This window comes from Pseudopodoces humilis, chromosome 6 (assembly GCF_049639895.1).
Source record: "Pseudopodoces humilis isolate 2021_Gansu_Grassland_sample_001 chromosome 6, ASM4963989v1, whole genome shotgun sequence".
In the NCBI taxonomy this organism is placed as follows: Eukaryota; Metazoa; Chordata; class Aves; order Passeriformes; family Paridae; genus Pseudopodoces; species Pseudopodoces humilis.
In genome coordinates, this window is record NC_142205.1 from 51,700,010 (window position 1) to 51,718,801 (window position 18,792).

At 36.6% G+C, this 18,792-nt stretch overlaps 1 protein-coding gene across 2 annotated transcripts in view; it reads right to left on the bottom strand.

Annotated features, from left to right (window-relative positions):
- GRID2 (glutamate ionotropic receptor delta type subunit 2) overlaps positions 1–18,792 on the bottom strand; it is a 671,390-nt gene that overhangs the window by 321,033 nt on the left and 331,565 nt on the right. The window lies entirely within an intron of this gene.

Below are 18,792 nucleotides of genomic sequence, written 5' to 3' on the forward strand. Positions count from 1 at the left end.
GCTATGACAAAGCTTTTTGCCAGAGATCCTATTCCTGCAATCCCTTCTCTAGTACAGACAGAAAAAGATTAAAAGTCAAAAAGAACACAGAGGTATCAGGATTAAGAAAACTAGCTTAGGCACCATTTCAGTCATCAAAACCTTCATCTCATCATAGATGATAAAGCAGGAAAAAAAACCATGTTTAACTAACCTGCAATCAGTCCTGCTGCTTTTCAAAGCCCAGGAAAATTTATGCAATGTCTTTGTGAGGACTATACCTCCTGAATAAATATCACAGCAATTTCACACTAGTTTTGTTGGGTTTGGTTTGTCTGTTTGGCTTTTAAACAGATCAATTATTAAATTTTTGGTTTCTGTGAATGCAGTAAGTCCACTGCACGTAGCAATAACTTCTGACTGTGTATAATCCACATCATATTTTGTACTGAATGTAGTATTCTATACACAACTTCCCATTAATAAAAAAAAACAAACAAATGTGTAAAAATTGTAGTTAGCAGCTACTCAACAACAGTATTTGTATGATAATGAAGCACTTGAAGTTCCCACTAAACACCACTTCACATGGTTTTGGCAAGTATTGTGGGAAGAATATATAACGTACAAAGCTGTTGATGTGTCCAGCTTCAGGAGTAATTAAGTGCATGATCATGCACTTTGATGAACATGGGGGCCATCCTTTGCCTTAGGGAAGTGGCTCCCACAGAGCAAGGGCTGATACAGGCAGCTTTCCATGTAGAAATTCTGTGTCAGTACAGTTTCTTCTGGTTTATAATTGATGTGCTTGCCCTCTCTTTATTGTCGTGGCAGTAATGATTGGAGTAATATAATTAAGGTCGGGCAAATATTTTTCTGTGAAATTGACTAAGAAAGGAGGGTTTATTCAGCACAGCCTAAAACTTCCATAATTTTATGGCCCTTACTACAGCTTTCTGTTATTTTCCTGAATGACAAGGAAGAGAACAAATGGAAGGTATCTCATGGGTTCTGCAAGTATTATATATTTATTTACCTAGAGAGGAGAAGAATGCTTTCTGACTCATTAACTCTCGATGTCCATTGGGAAAAAATCTCCCTTTATCAAGACATACATTTAATGAATATGTAAAGTAAGATCATGTATCTTATCAGTATAAATTACACCAGCAACCCAAGTAAGTTTTGATATATTAGAAAAGACACTTAATGCTGTCTACATGGTGATGCTTTTCTGGTCTAGAAATGTCATAAAATATTACATGAGTCCATAATACATGAAATACAGACTACATGTTGTAGGCATATACTCTAAACAAGTTTCTTCCACAGCTAACATATAAAACATTTTGAAAAAGAGTTAAAATGAACCCAGGAATATCGTAACAGTTTCCTTAAGCAAGACACCCTCTTACTTGGTTAAATTCTGCTTGCAAAAAAACAGTCAAAATACTTTACATGACAAGCAGTCTAGTTTGTGCTTCAGTTTCATTCAGAGTCATGCCTAACTCAGCCATGGTTTGGATATGAAAAATTTCAAACTCATGGGATAATTTATTCCAGACTTTGGAAATGCTCTCTGCAACAATACAAGGTCTGGGTGTGCTTTGAGTAAATATTTTATTGGTTGATAATAAGATTTTAAAAGTTGCAGTGAATACCCAAATATTGGTATGATTGGCATTAATTCTCAGTGACACCTTTGCAGGTTTTTCCCAATGTACTAAAAAACCTCAAAATCTAGCCAACAAACCAACCAACCAAAAAATATTTTTATAATCCCAGGTCACCATCAACCTGTCATGAAGAACTTTCAATCTAAAATTTACAGTGACAGACACAAGATTTTTCTGGTACACGATGACACAACTCAGAATATTTTGGGGTATAGTTGTACTTTAAACACTACTGTATTTACTGATTGCCTCCTTTTTTAATACTTTGAGCTTTAAAAAAAAACAAAACTAAATTAATCTAAACTAACTAATTCAGTGAATCTTAGTGACAAATAAATTTTGGTTCATTTAAGTACAAACCAGATGATTCAGCTTATGTTCATGTTAGTAAAATTCAGATAAACCACCCTATTTCTCAATATTGTACGGGTTATAGAGTGTATGGAAAAAACAGAAACCCAACTCTTAAAACTATCTAAGTTATAGAAAAGCAAAATGAGAAGGAGAAAGAATTTGTCATCAGAAAATGCTACCAGCAGCAAAGGAAATACAACACATAAATATTCCCATGTAAACAACATCTTTCCCTGTAGCCAGCCTGCAGAGGATGGCAATGCCATTCATTTTATAGTGCCCTAACACCACGTTTGAATTGTTTCTTTTCTACAGATATGGCAAACGAGTCTTAGAGACATTTATCATACTCTGAAACAAGATCTCCTTCCCTGTTAGACATGAACTCCATTTAACGCTAAATGGGATTTGGACAAGCCTGAGATATTGGGTGAAAGAGCTGCTCTTGCTGCTAGATCTAAGAAACGCTGGAGGAGTTTCCCCACGACTGCACCTTTGGGAGTTGTGCCATAGCATTACTCGATAAAGTGCTGACTACATGAGAAGCACTACCCTACAAGTCAAGTGTGATTTTTCTCTTAAAACAGCTTCCTTAGATTTACTGATTGATTAAACACAGAAACAAAATTTGTCTGGTTTTACTTCTCTTTCAACAGTCTCACTTTACGTAGCACCAAAAAAAGCAGAAAACAAAAAAAGCTCCACTGGTTTCTTTTTTCAACATAAAACAATGTCCAAGCATGACAGTCACCACCATGGCACAGACTAACTGAACTGTATAAATATCATAAAAGGAAGCTGGTTTCCTGAACTGAGACAAAATTATGTCAGCTTTACCTATGGAAGTTACAGCATGCATAATCTAATTACTTTTATTTTTCAAAGGAATTCAAGGCACTGAAATTTATGTAATTGATTTAATTATTTTATTGAACAAGCTCCTATATTCATCTGTCTTGCATGTAACAAAGAGACATCTTTGACTTCCATTTCCGTTTTCAAAATTAAAGTTCCTGAGGAATGAGTTGCAGTAGTCATAGCTATTATTGCCTCTCCAGCCCTCACTGTGGAGGAGCTAAAAGCAAAAATCTGCTCACAAGCACAGTTAGTGTTATGCTTAGACATGACTTTGTGAAGCAAGCAGACACCAGCAGAACAGAGAGGAAAAGGAGGCAATGTGTATATTCAGAAGCTGTGCTATCTTTTTACTGAGAGGACTGAAAGCATTTAATTTAAACAGAATATGAAATTATTCCAAATATTGTTTGGAAAATTAATACTGACAGGATAAAAGTGATCACATTTACTTAGCCCCATTTGCTGATTTTTATTTTTCTAAACTGCAGACTGAAACACAATTTAAAAATAAACTCTTTGAAATATGATCCTTGAAATGTTGAACATGATAGAGGCACATTAACCATCAGCCTCAGTAGACTTGTCTGCATTTAAAGCTATTCAGTTTTATTAAAAAGCATAACACAGTCCAAGATTTATTTAAATACATCTCATAACTGTTTGGACAATTCAACAGATATGTGGGTGTTCTAAATATCCCCTCAGTTCGCTACATAATTACACTTCAACTTTGTTATTGCCATCAAAGATGTAAGGAAATTTGCACCCAGATATGTTTACCACAGACTTTTCAACACTGTCTAGTTCTTTAAGGCTGGGGTCATATACAGATCTCAGCATAACATTTCTCACAGTGAAAGATGAGAGTTTTCAAAATAATAAATGCAGATAGGATCTTGAGAACATATGCTGGGAGTAAACCAAAAGTCTAAATGTCAACAGAAGAGACACAAAACACTCCTTGTGCCCATCCTATAACAATGTTTTAATGTACAGGATTGACAATACTGAGTCCATCTCTCTGGTGCTTCTTTCTGGAAGAGTCACCATCAGAATAAATTATACAGCAAAAGATTTGCTGTCTTTTTTGTGAAAGATTTTTTTTTATTCCCAAAGTCACTTCTTTTAGATGCCATTTCACTGCGGATTGATGGGATTGGTACTTTAGCTATATAGAAAGCAGGAACAAAGGGAAGGTATTTAGTAGAAGAAACAGCCAGTATTGCAGACTTCTACTGAGTATCCTCCATGAACCCACTTTTCCTCTGCTTTCCGTACAGCTAAAATTTCTGTTTACACCTTGTAACTCCTTCTTCCAGGGCCTTCTCTCTCACCTACATTACTATGCCAGTTCAAATGAAATTTAGTGGTGAATTTCAACAAGTCCAAATTTGGGCAGCTATCTTCATCTATTTTCCTTTAATCCATCCGGCCATCGCTTGCAAAGCCTGCTACAGATATTAATTCCTAATATCAGAAATTGCCTAATCTTGCCTAAAAATGCTGCCTCATTTCTGTGTCCCTGGACTCCTTTACTATTTGGGCTACTGCTTCCCCTGTTCCAGCCAAACCAGCATCTTCTGTTTTTGTCCAGCTGCTTAAACAACTGCTTGGCTGAGTGATGGCAGACAGAGAAGGTAAATGATGCCTTCTGTTTTCTTCAAACAAGCCAAGAGGAAACTGAAATCTGCACAACAGCAGTGCACACAATTTAACTAAACCTTTCTGTCCTTAGATTGAAAGGATTTTTGCAGCCACAAGGAAAACTTGTATCTCTTTGGGAAGTGCTGATGAAATTGGTTTTCTATGTAGATTCTTTTAAAAAATCATAGTAACAACAAAGTTCAGCCACTGGAAGAGGTCACCAGTGTTATTTGTTGAGTGCAATAAAAAATTTTGTGGAATTAATATGAATTATGAATTTGTTACCCTTGTTTTTCCCTTTTTCATGCAAGCAGTGTTTTGCTTATGTAGAAATGTCACAGGCTGTGGCTGGAATTTAAGAACCATTTTTAGGCAGAATTTCAGAGCATGACAAGCATGTATCTTCACATCATCTATGTGGTTTTCAGAACAAACATCGTAATACCACACCCATTGCATATGGAGCCTGGGACTGCATTGGAATATCATTGTAGTAATATTGTGGTAGCAGTTAAATATTCATGTTACTGATGTCATTACTATCTCTGGAGGAAAATTCCTTGCTTGCTGTTATCAGATTCAAGAACATTCTTATCTGATGGGTTTGTATTTTGCCTTTAAGTAATCCCCACACAATTTGCAAGAAAGTGATAAATTAGAACCAAGAAAAAAAAAAGAAAAAAAAGGGGGGGTAAGCACATAAGCACATCAGCCTCTGAAAAATTGAGAAATGTATTCAAAACTCTTTGGTTGATAACCAGACTCTCATATGGAACAAGGCTGGGAGGAAAAAAAAATAAAAATAATCAAGGTCCTTCATTTGAAATAGGGATTGGAAGCCAGAGTAGCAAATCTACCTCTTGGCAAGCGTCCTCTGTTAGGTCCAACCAAAATGCGCTAAAGCTACGAGGGAGGAAGAAATGCTGGAGAAAAAAAAAGACATGGTGCAGAGGACGAGCAATGGGAAAATAAGAAAAAAGCATACATGAAAAGTGGGGTTGAAAGAGATCTTAAGGTGAATTTAGGAAAGAACTGGGACACAGAGATACCTACATTCTTTGGAGAACAGGTTTGCATTACAGAACAATGAAGGAAAACATATACAGGGTATAGGTTGAAGAAGAGTTGATCACGTGAAACTGTGGCATTGGAAAACCTAGCAGACAAAGCAACATCAAGAGGAAAGAATCAGAAAAAGGGCTGGAATTCAAACAAGATAAAATTAAGAAAAATAGAAGCTGTTATACTGAAAACAAAAGACAAAGAAGCTACTGGCAACTACAAGGAGAGGGGAAGAAGTAGCGTGGGAGAAATGAAGAGACAGTGCAGAGACAATCTAGACTTTCACATTTAAATTGGTTCAATTACTTTTGAAAAGGAAAAGCACGGGTTTATTACTTGCAGTAAGTGGAGGGGAAGTGGAGGAGCAGCTCTTCAGAGCAGTAGCAGTTTTTAATCTAAAGAACAGATGATTCAATATTCTAGCAACAATTAGTATATTAATCATTTACTGCACCATACAAGAAGTAAAATCAGACAATTCTGTAAAGTGAAGGATCCTATAGAACAACTGGGGAATCTAGGAATTTAATATAACACATTCAACATCAATTCATCAGGTACAATGGCTGTAATATTTTTGTTTCTGTAAAATAATGAATCAAAAGCATTATGAATTTTGGCCCAGGGACCTGAAATGCTTGATACTTGAAATTTTAATAGATTTGAGAGAAGAAAACTCTCCAATGAATAAAGCTGTTTTATCTTACAGACATCTCATAAACTGCTTAAATGAAATTTGAAATATATTAGCTATCAAAACCAAAACTGTTTTTAAAATGGACATATGATGAGTTTAGTGTTTAATTTTCCCACAAGAACCTCAAATACCTCACAGAAGGATTGTTAAGGATATATAATGTGTCAGTTGCTTTTGTAGCTTTTCCTAATCTATTTCATAGCCATTAGAGAACTTTGCTCCTGAAGCACTCACTGCACCTTTACCAGGATGCCATCTCTGGCTGCCAAGCATTTTTACTAGTGGTGGAAGTGGTGATGCATGCAGAATGATTATGTGGCTCAATGAGCTTTGAAAAAGGTGCAGTAATAACACACTCAGGGTAGAGCAGTGAGTTTTAAGGCAAAGGCCAGATTTGAGGGCAGCTAAGAGCCTTATCACCACATCAAGGAGAGCTCTGAGTGGACACGGGTGCACTGTTTGGAGGTCAGACACAGGTGACTGGCAGTGGTCAAAATGAAGTGATGCTCATTAAATTTGACCTTTTGCTGCCAGGATGATGCACACTTTCGGTATGGTTTAGGCGAAGAACATTGTCTACTGATGCTGGACTCCAAAAAAAAAGAGTTAACAGCTCTTCCTGATGGGGTAAGGAAGTGGACAGCATCTGGTTGGGACAAAATTAACATTTTTTGTAGCAGCCTGAATGGTGCTTTGGATTATTGGCTAAAACAGCACTGTTAAAACCCCAGTGTTTTGCTTATTGCTGAGCAGTGCTTTGAGACTTCCTCTTTTTCCCACTTCGTCTCCCTGGTTCCAGGCTGGGGATAGGCATGAAACTGGGAGGGACTTTTGGTGACAAAAATTGAGCAAAGGGATGTTCCATGCTGTACAATGTAGTCACCATTAAGATCTCAAGAATATGTGGAGGAATTCCTGATGTTTGCACAAATGACATCACAAGCAACTCATTCCCAGGATCTCTTTTCCAGGAAGCAGCTGGACAACTGTCTGCAAATGGGAAGAGAATAATGCATTTCTTATTTTGTTTGGCTTACACACACAACTTTTGTTTCACTTACTAAACCATCTTTCTCTCCATCCTTCAGTTATCTTTCCATTTACTCCCTATCTTGTGGGAAAAGGGAGCAAATAGGCAGCTGGCTGTGTCTAACCCACCTGAGGAACAAGGGGCTTTTTCTCACAATACAGTTTGAAATTCCAACCAGGAAAAATGTATCCATCCCCCAAAATCACACTGAGAAAGAGGACAGAGCTTCTGTTACATCCAGCTGCTGCATCACAAATATTGCAACAGGTTGATAATGATAATAGAAAAGCTCTTCCCCATTCTGAAATTACACACCTCAGGGTGCATGATTCCACTTAGAAAAAATAACTTTCGGTCTTTATAATAATGTATAACTTTTCTGACTGATCTGTTTGACAGATATTTGACTACAAGAGCCAGAGATAGAGGAGTAAAACATGTGATTAGAATTTTTACTGGGTTTACACAGCTCTGAAATATGATACTGTGTTGGTGCAACCTAAGGGCTCAGACTCACATAATATATCTGGAATGCTAATTAATGCTGAAAACACATGAAGGCCGTTTAACATTTCTCCTGGGTGGATTTCCTCAGAGCTAAGGATTACTACATCTTTGGTCTGATATATTTGTATTGCATTTCTTGAAAATATGGCATCATCTCAAAAATAAATATCAGCTAGCTGAGCTTCTGTGAACCAGTTCAATTTTGCCTGCTGCTATTTTCCTAGGATAGGAAGATGATGAAACACTGATTGGAACAATAGATCAATGCAGAAGATGAAACTCAGATGAAAACAACAGTTCTCACCTCCACAGTGTCTGTGCATTGATCTTAAAATTTTAGATCTTGAATTTAAATCTGGAAAGCACTCTAATTTCTAAATACAGCTGTCATCAGACATCTGGCTGCCTTTGTATTGAAGACAGCTGGTGTAGGAGAGTTAATAACAAGGAGAAAATATAAAAGGATCTGAGCCCTCCATCATGATTGAGAGTCAAATATTAATATTTTCAACGACAGACAATTCCAACAAGCTATATTTTTTATCTCTTATTGATCAACACAGCCTTAATGGATCCTAGGTATGAAACAGTGGGTAAAATGGACAAGAAAGGCCATAACCATATATGTTTAGCATCAATCTAAAGGTAAAGATGAAATATGTAAATTATGCTGCCATTTTCACTGGATCTTTTGTCATTGATCCTTCAATGAATATAAGGGACAGAAGTGAGGAACTTCAAAAGAATAGATAATATCTAAAGAATGGACAAGCTGACAAAAGAGATTAGTGATGAGATGCGAGAGATCAGGCGAGCCAGATAATCCTCAACATCTGTGTAAGAAATGAAGGAGAATGTGAAGGTTATGTACAGGATTACTTTTCCTAGCAAGAGGTGTCTGAAGGACAAGAGGAAAGAAAAAGTTAACACTGAAGACGGTTACCATAAAAAAAAGTATAAAATTAAAAAGCAGTCACTGCTGCTCTGTAAAGTGCAGCTACATGAAAAGGATTTATTACATGTGAAGCAAGAGTTCTTTTCATTTTCAAATATGGAAAATGCCATGAAGACGAGAAGGAGAAATGAAATGTTCATGTCAGGACGTTACTAGTCTTAACTGTCCTCTAATCTCCTCCAACTATAGCCAAGCCTTGGCTGTATTCTGTATGTTTCCTGTTCTCATTCTTTGCACTTTTTTCTCAATGTGCTCTGGTGCTAACACTGACTTCTGGAGTCAGCTGTGTCTAGGAGAATTTCCTCAAGATTAGTATTTTTGGTTGTCTGCAGGCTTGCCCAAACATCCTCAGTGAGGACACATAAACCTTTTATACTACAGTATAGGTATGGTTTATACTAGGAGGTCTGGCACAGGCGCCTGAGGTACAGGCCCATTGGAAATGCACAGTTTCTGCTGTACAACGTTGGCTGCACACAAAGTGATCATCCATTTCTGCCCCTCATTCACACACCATGGAAGTATGAGGACTTGCCAGTTTTGCCACTACCAATGGCAGTCTGGCATGTATCATGCATTAGCTAGAGAGAAAGCCATGAAGAGTGAGGAAGACACTTGGAAATCCAGTGTGTCAGTAATTTAAAGAAGGTATGCAAATGATTTTGTGAATAAATTCAGAAATTACTCCTTAGAAACTATGTGAGACTGTAACACTTTCTATACTTTATCAAGATTAACAAAAAAATTAATCTTAATGATTTCTTAGAGAAACTGTTTAGACCCGAGAGCAGAAATTCTTATCAGTCCCAATACAAACCCAGAAACTGTGAGTTTATCAGCCTTGGTAGGAACGCTTCCCAGATCTTTCAATGTCTGATTACTGCTTTACAAGAGAAAGTAAGAGGAAGAAAATCCAGGATTAAGAAACCCTTATGAATCCTGTTTTGTTTCTACTCCAGAGAACTTTTAAAGTATTTATAAATAAATGTCTGAAGTAAATGTCTGGTACACCTATAGCACAAGCATTAATATAAAGTACAGTGGCATCCTAAGTGCCCATTGACAATATTTTGAAGCAGTTATAAAGATTTACCTTAATGGATGAACAATCCCTGCCAGAAGAATTCTTTGCACAGAAGGATTAGAGAATAATAGAGATGATTTCCTCTTTTTAGGATTTAGACTTGTGCCATGCCGTACTATGAACCCAAATCACAATGTATAAGCGGTATTATTGTTTCCCTAAAGAATCTGATTTGTCTCAACAGGTAGGCAAGTGCATAATCTGGATTCAAATCCCTTCTAGCGGTGTATCCCTCTTGTTTAGGTTTCTGAAAACTGAAGATTGACCGTTACCCAGTAATACAGCACCATTTGTTGGAGGGAATATCTGTCACTGGAAAAGTTTGAAGATGATTTCATAGTTATGGTTTTCAAACATACAAATGAGAGAATAAAAAAGGCCAGAAGTTTTTAGACAATGAGAAGCAAAGCAGATTCCTCCTCAGCATACTGACCCAGGCTCATATAGATCTGCTATATAATTGCCTACCTACAAGTTTTAAGTCATAAATTAAAGACTCTGGGTTTTTTACACACTAATCATGAATCCTTTTAGAAGTAAAATAATCAGAATACATAAAAAGGTCCATGAATAATAAAACTGTCTGGAAGAAAAAGAAGTTAAGTTTGACAATAACAGCTTTGCCTGAACCCCTGGGCAAATTATTTCTGTTCTTTTTATTTCTATCCAGCTCTACTTTTTATTTAGATTGCTTTCTCCAGAGAACTAGAATATTATTTCACAAGGGTTTTTCACAATCCCCGTAGCTCTTCACTACTATTCTTCTATAAAATTTCCTTTAAGAATTGTTATTATTGACCTTACTTTTGTAAAAAATATTTTTCCTCAACAAACTCCCTCCATTCCTTACATAATCATTTTGAAAACATGGTAAACACAAAAAAAATCATCAAAAAGAACAAAAAATAATTAGAAATTTATCCTAGATACTAATTTTTTGAGGGTGAAATGTCATTGTATTATACTCTTATTTTACTTGGAAGAACACAAAGCCATCATACAGAGAGGATGAAGATTTCTCGTCAGTCTTGCTATACATGTGGAGGTCTAGCAGTGTCATGACCTCAATTCCCCCATGATACTTCCATCAATAAAACTAAAGATGTGGGAAGAGTTTTTGACTCCTTCAGCTCTTTCAGTTTGTCACTCTCCAAGTTCTGGAGCTAAGAAACTCTCAGGTTTTCTGCCTTCTATTAAAATTTGATACAAAAGTTAGCTTAGAAGTCAAAAAGCTGAATGAAGATGAGCTGAGTTTAATGTAAGGACAATGAAAAATAATTACCTAATCTAAGAAAATTCAGTGGCATGTTCAGCAAAAGAAAATTAATTTTAAATATATATTTGAAAGTAGTCATTTGTTGGCCAAACACTAATTTCTTAAAATGCCCATCTAATGCAAACAAATTACCCAGCCTATACATTTTAAATAGTTTCAAAATTTATTTGCAATGAAGCAAAAATACATTTTGAAGAAGGAGCAAAATCTCACCACCCTATTTATAGCTACATAAGCATATACCAACATAGCATCCCTTCTTTTTTCTTCAGAAATATGATTTCTGTCATACCCTATACTGAGGTATCCCAGACCCCCACATTTAAAATCGTCTTTCTAGAACTAACTGCAGATCTTCAAAGGTATTTAGCTACCTAATTCCCTTTGATTTGGTTGAAAACTAGGCAGTTATGCAATAAAATGTGCTTGAATGTGAAGAAAAAAATTACATCTTTTTCTGGAAAATACTTGAAAGTTTAAAATACACCTTATTTAACTGCAATCAAGCAAACAAATTATCACAACTATGCAGGAGGAAATTTTCAGCTGGTCAAGATACTTTCTTTACTGAATTGAGTGGATCATTCAATTGGTCATCAACACCAGGGGTTAAAACATCTGAGACTGGTTCAGGGAAGGTTTGGATAAAGCAAAAATGGCACTACTTCATTACCTGCCTGTTGGAACAAGACAGTTAAAGCTGGAATGTTTGTCGAGGAGGGTGTCATGGGGTGGCTTTACCTTTAAGATAGCTTTGGGAGCTGAGGAAAGTTGAAGCTGCTGGTGGCTGATGGGAGTCTTTCTTCTTGACTAATTATCAGTCATTTCTAAGAATTGACAGCAGTTTTGACCATTAAAAAGTTAAGTCAACCTGTGAACACCTCTTTAAGATGTAAAGTCAGAGCACTCTTGTTCTCTTTGTTTCTGGCTGTGAAAGGTAACAGAGCTCCAGCTGGCCTCCCGTTCCCTGCCCAGGCCATGCCGGCCGGGCCAGGCCGGTCCCTGGCTCGGCTGCAGGTTTTTTATTGTGACTGAATTCACCAGAAACTGCCAAGTAAAGAAAGAAAAAAAAGCTCTTGACCTGTGGCGGGCTGAGACAGTGACCACACTCTCCAAAGCAGTCATGAAGAATCTTCCATCGCAGACAGCTCCAGCCGCTGCTCCGGCAGAGATCACAGAACCATCTACAAAGCCTGGGCAAGATTTTAACCTTTTCATTACCCAGGTGAGACTTGCAGATTAATCCTTTTATCCAGAGAGAGAAAAAGAGAGTAATCAACATGTAAAGAGACTTTATAAACTATCAGAGACAGTAAAGAAAAGAATTAAGCTTCAGAAAAGGTAGAGAATAAGGAGATGCTTTATAAGCGGAAATATTTTTCTGTTAAAGCTATAGAGATGGACAATAAGGTCTTTAAAAAAACTCCTTTAATTCATGACAGAGTATATTGGGAGGAATGGAGTGTTCAAAGTGTAGATTTTGAGTAAAAAGTAGAGTAATCATGATACAGTGAAGTGCTGGAAACAGTGAAGCGAAAATTTGAAGCCTTGGGGGGCAATGAGAAAACTGTTTTCCAGTGGAGCTCACAAAGACAGATGAAGAAGACTTTTGCCTTTAAATAACTCATCCTTAAAATGACATCCCTAGACTCATGGCCCATACACACCTCAGAGTGATGTGAAATAGGAGGAGTGAACTGATGACAAGAGTTCTGGGTAACTGGCATCAGAAAAATAGAAAGCTATAATAGAAATAGTTTTCTTGTGAGAAACTCAATAGATTAACAGAAAGAGACTTCCGTTTCTCTACAAAAACTGATGAAAGGACTCTAGCAAGAATTGAGACTGTTTTAAACACCAAAGTTCCAAAGTTTTTGTCTCTGTTGTCATGTGAACAAGGGAATGGTGGGTAGCAGGGGATAAAAAGGGTTTTCTGGAAGTTTATTCTGGTGTTCTTATTCTTGTAGTTTGTTAATAAACTTTCTTTATTCCTTTTTAAGTTTTAAGCCTGTTTTGCTCTTGCTCTAATCCATATCTCACAGCAAGAAATAAGTAATATTTTAGTTACTATTTTAAAACCACGACTGAGGGAAAAACAGTTTTTTTCTCTCAAGATGACCAGGCAGCTGAAGATGCTAAGAATGTTCAGTGGGGGAAATTTCATGTTGTTTTCTGCCTGTTTTAAGAAGTAGGTTTCCTCTAGAAGATAACACAATGCTGTAAAAGACCTAAAAAATATCCTTACTAGGCCTAGGCCTGCTGATGAGCAAGAGGAGCAATAGGAAGTTTGGAGATTGGAAAACACAGCCTTGTGAAGGATTGAGCCTGTGCCAGGCTTTTGATGGCAGGTAGGAATGGCGCTTATGCTTTTTGCCCCGGCTAGGATGGAATAAGCTTAGCAATGGATGTCTCTCTGTTTTGCTGGAGTGGAGACAGAGAAAATCTACTCTTTACACTTCAGCTTTGGATTCTGGCTGTCTTAGTTACCTGTAGGTATTTCAGTTCTCACACTGCCAAAGTCTTCTTCCCTTCTCACATGCCTTTACATGAGATATCTTCTCCTTTTCCTCTCTCCCCAGTCACCTTTGTGTTACTCCTCCTCCCCTAGGTTATGTCCACGCTACGATGCAAAAGTCACCACACCAATTAGGAGAATGTGCAGGGATTAAAAAGTTCCCAGGGGCCATTCCCAATAGGTGTTTTTATTCAGTGCCCTGATTTTTGGAGACAAAATAAACTCACTGGGTTACATGACGGCTAGTCACGTCAGTCAACTCAGCGCCTAAGGACACAGTGCCAGAGTCCTTTACATCTTTATCTGCATTGACACTATTTCTGCCTGCCCTGCTTCTTATTTCTCCAGTTAAATCAGCTTTCACACAGCCACGTCCTTCTAGCATGGGAAAGAGAAAGGAAGAGGTGAAGGTCTGCACTTGGGCTGTTCTAAGACAGCACAGATAAATTGGGAAAAAAGAGGAGGACTGAAAAGCACAAGAGGTGGGATGAAAAGATCTGTCTCTTCCTGCTGGCATTGGCAAAGACATGACTTAGATTTCCTTGGAAAAGCTGCTATTGGTTGCTTCACAGCACATCAGCAAGTGCAAAGGGTTAGCCGAAGAGAGCACACAGGTTTGGTCAATTGAAACATCCAAAATCTGTCTCCTTTGGCTTCAGCAACACAGCCTGCTGCTGGCTTCAGTTCTCTTGGCTATTTTGTCTACTCTTCGGAATCAGCCCTTCAGAAATAATGGCAAGAATGTCAACAAAAATCAGAGGAATGCAGGAAGACTCAAATATCAACTTTGAAAATTTTTTTCTTTTTTTAAATTCTTTCCAGAAACGGGTATTTCTAATAACGTCACTTTGATTAGTCTCAGAGTCAACATCCCAATGATATAATGAATGGTGTACAAAAAGAATCAGAATGTACATATTGTCTTTCAGTTACATAAAAATGATGCCATTTGATTGGGAACCTTTCACCATATGATGAGCAGGGGAAAACCACTATTTGAAAAGTTCCAAAATACACATTAGCACCAATTAGTCTTCTGTAATGGGATTAAAGAGCCTCAGTTAAGGAGGAAATTTAAGCTTATTTCATAATGATTTATTCTTAGACGGTATTTCTCTGAAGTGTCATTTTACCATCAACCTCTCAATTACAGTCAAACCAACTCAAAGTAAATCCAGCCAGCAGAAATTGCTAAAACACACAGATAGAGCAAATATGTGTTGAGAATTGCCTTTCATCATAATTTTAGATTTTCTTTTTTTATGGATCAAGGGCATATAAATGGTATTTTAAATAAGTGGAACTCACTGTAATATTTAGTCCAAGGCTTGAACAGCATCACTTTCTATCTGAGATCTAAGTACAGCCTCAAATGACTACTGTATTATCAGAATCTTCTATGTAAAACACAGCAACTTTTGGAAAAACACCATCTTTTAATAATTTACTCACTGTTTATATACTGTTTGGGTTTTATAGAAAAAAAAATTGCAACAAAACTTTGTTTGTTTGTATGAAGCAGTCTTTTTTTAATCTGAACATACTCCCACAGCAATATTTTTTTTTAAAGCAGACCTGTTAACCCATGTATTTAAAATACACCCAAGCAATTAAAACCCTCTAAGACTTTAAGCAATAAAACATCTAGAACATTAAATCAAAAAAATTTAGACTAGATTTTTTTACTTTTTTGGTAAAGTTTATGGGGAATAGCTGCCTATGTCTTCTGCTTAAGCACACTAAAGGCACAAAAATACACCAACAGTCATGGCAATAGCATAAAAATATCTTACATTTGCCTGAAAAGTAGTAGAATTTGGACATTCAAGCACCTTGAAAAAGTTCATGCTTGTTATATCCTAAGTAGCCACTGCATTGTCTGAAACAAAGTATGGTGCTTTCATGTCTGGCTATATTCCAGCCTAGGTAATTGCATTCTACCTGCACAAATTGCATTGGCAGTTTTCATTAGGCATAGTATTATTCTTTATTTCCAATCTTACATTGTTGTTATACTCTATTAACACACAGTTTCAGTGCTTCAGCCAAGAAGCAGAGACATACTGCAAGGAAATCCCCACATATTCAGAGTTTATTGTTTATTCATCCATTCCTCACTCTTCCCCAAAACCAGTATTCTGGCTAAAATTTGGAAGCAACTATGAAATCAGCAATACATTGCCACAAATCTTATCTTACATAAACCCACCCACCATTTTTTTTAAGGTTTTAAGTTACCTTGGAAAAAAATAAGTGTTTTTTGTTGCTTTTCAGACAATTTTGTGGTAGTTACAACTCTTTGTGTCCCTGGTTATTGTATGGTTTTATTGTTTAGCCATGTCATTAGTTTATGGCAAGTAGAATGAATAATCAAAATAGTATTCCATCAGAATTTCATCCAAAACTAAATATTAAGAAAGTTTGGAAAAACACCAAAGAAGTGTTCCTCTCTGCGTAACATACAACACAAGCTCAAGTCCTGATGTAGAACCAGAGAAAATCATCACCTATATGGATGGACTGAAAACAGTGGCAGTAAGGCTGTCTCTTCAAGGCAGAACCTTTCCATTTCTCTTGATAAAGGCTTTGCACTTTCATATTAATTTATTATATTCTACACCAACATATACTGTTTCTTTACAGTTATAATACAGTTTCTTCTGCCCATAGTTTGAAAGTGAGTGCTTATGAAACAATGATTTTCAACTTTTCAGAGCTAATTAATTAAAAGATTATGTAATTATGAATTAGCATCTCTTACAGTGTAACTGTTTAGAATGAAGCTCTGAGCAGGTTTGGTTCAGAAAAATTGTCTGTCATTATGTGGGAGAATTCAGATTCTGGTACTAGAATCAAAGTGGCAGTTTGAACTAAACTGTTCAAAGAATGATTCTGTAGCTAGTTTTGTTTTTTTTTTCAGTGGTCTGGTTTTGGTTTGGTTTTTTTCCTTTTAACTGTATAGCCTCTACAATAAAAGATGAAGTATCAAGGCGTTAGCCACATTTTGCCACATTGGCAGCGTAAATAAAAAAGATAACTTGCATTGGTGCTCAGTTGTACATTCTTCACTGCTTTTGTTCTGCCTGAAGTAAAAGTTAGATAACATATGGTAGGTTCATCTTCATTTATCCAGAGATCTTTTTGACATTCCATAAGATAGACTCATGGCAGACATTTTTTATAACATCAGCCTTGATGAGCTAAAGACAGGAACAAATGTGTTCTCCTGTGGCTGCAGATAGTTTCCCAGATCATCTACCACAATTCTGTTATAAATAATATGCAAAAGGGGGTTATTATCCTCTCTGATTAGATGATTAGACTAGAAGCTAAACCCACAGTTACGGATCCTAGAAAAAATATCTCATATGTTGAAGTATGAAACCAGTAATGGATTTAAGGGAGGAGGAGGAGAGAGAAGGGGAGGTGCAAAGAACAGATTATGCAGGAAAATCAATAATCAAGATTTTAGGTAATCATATGGGAAAAACAAAAAACCTGACACTAAACTGACTTCTGTCAGACATTGATTTTTTTTTTCTTTTAGTCATTTCAGGAAATTTTTCAGATCTATCATAATGACTTAATAGCCCTTGGAAGGTGTGTTATTGATAAAAGAGCTCCACAATATCATGACATCAATAGGGTAATCCCCAGGGCTGGAATTAACAGCAAGTACACAGCATGGATCCACATTGGTGAGCCTGTGGCTGCCCATCATTACATAATTGAAAACACTTCTTTTCTTTAGTGGCAGTAGAGATTACCAACACCAAAGGCATTCTCTTAGAGGTGACCTTTAGTAATCCAACAGTCAAGGCACACAAAGAACCTGTAGACTCTTCTAAATAATTTTTTAATCTTTGCCAATAATTCCTCAAGATTTCCATGAGATGGAAATGCCAGAGAAGAATGGCCATTACCATACCTAAAGATTACAATTTGCCTTTCTGGAGACACACCAAATATTCCTTGAAGTCGTGAGCCTAGTTAAATAATTGTGTCTGACCTTATAAAGACTAGCTAAGATGCTTAAAGACCAGCAGAGAGATTGGATAGTACTGTGAAGGCTCGATCCTCTGTTGTAACATCAGATTAACAATGGCCTGCACAGTAAAAACTATAAATCACTTCCACTGATACTTGAATAGGCTTACTACATATGATTAAATCTAAAGGAAAAAAACAGTCAGGAAACATGCTGGCCAAGGAATGCTGCAAAGAAAGTAGTGCTGTCTATCTTGTATTCATTCAGCCAGTGCAAATCTCCAGAGCCTCTACTGGACAGAGAAACGAACATGGTGAGTTTAGCCCATTCTGAGCACTGCTGAAATTTGTTGTTCATAAATTCTACTTTTTTTTTATTTTTTTTTTTTCTGATAAAACCTTTAAAGTGAACACAGCTACAAATATAAATCATCATCTTGCACAGGTGAATTCCCAAAGCTCAACTGCCTCCAGGAAGGATATGCATTTCCATCATTGCTCCAGTGGATGTCAGTGGAACCTACAATTTGCTTTTTCATTTTGCGTCTATCAATCAGCCTAACTCCCAGTTCTTCTATGAAACCCAAGCCATGGTCTTGTGAGGTTACAGAAATAACAGAACTGTTTGAGTGTTTACAAGTGCAAACCTGATAATGGTTTATGGTGGTTGGAATATTATGTTTGAGAACTGATCACAGCCCATTGATTCGTAAAGTCAGGACTCACAGTTCTGTACAGAAAATGCTTTTCCTATAGATTCACATCCTACTTCCAGGACTATGTGCAATTTTTACTAGTAAAAAAATTAATGATGGTAACCTATGGAGTGCATAAAAGATGATCTGTTATCAACAGAACACATCTCTACATAAGTGAGATGAAGGCATAACATGACAAAAATTAATACTTTCAAAACGTTTTAGAAGCAAAAGTTAAAATAAAATCCCTCACTAGCAAAGAAATTTTACTGCACTGAGAATGCAAATTAAATTTCACAATGAAATGTTGCAATAAAAGCTTCTTTATGTTTGTATGAAATCTTAAAGCAAATATAAAATGTTTTGAGGAGATGCTTTTGTATTCTTGCTGTTTAATTTCCATACTTGACAAATTAATCAGTTTCACTGTAAATCTCTGAGTTTACTCAGTTAAGTGACACAATAGGCAA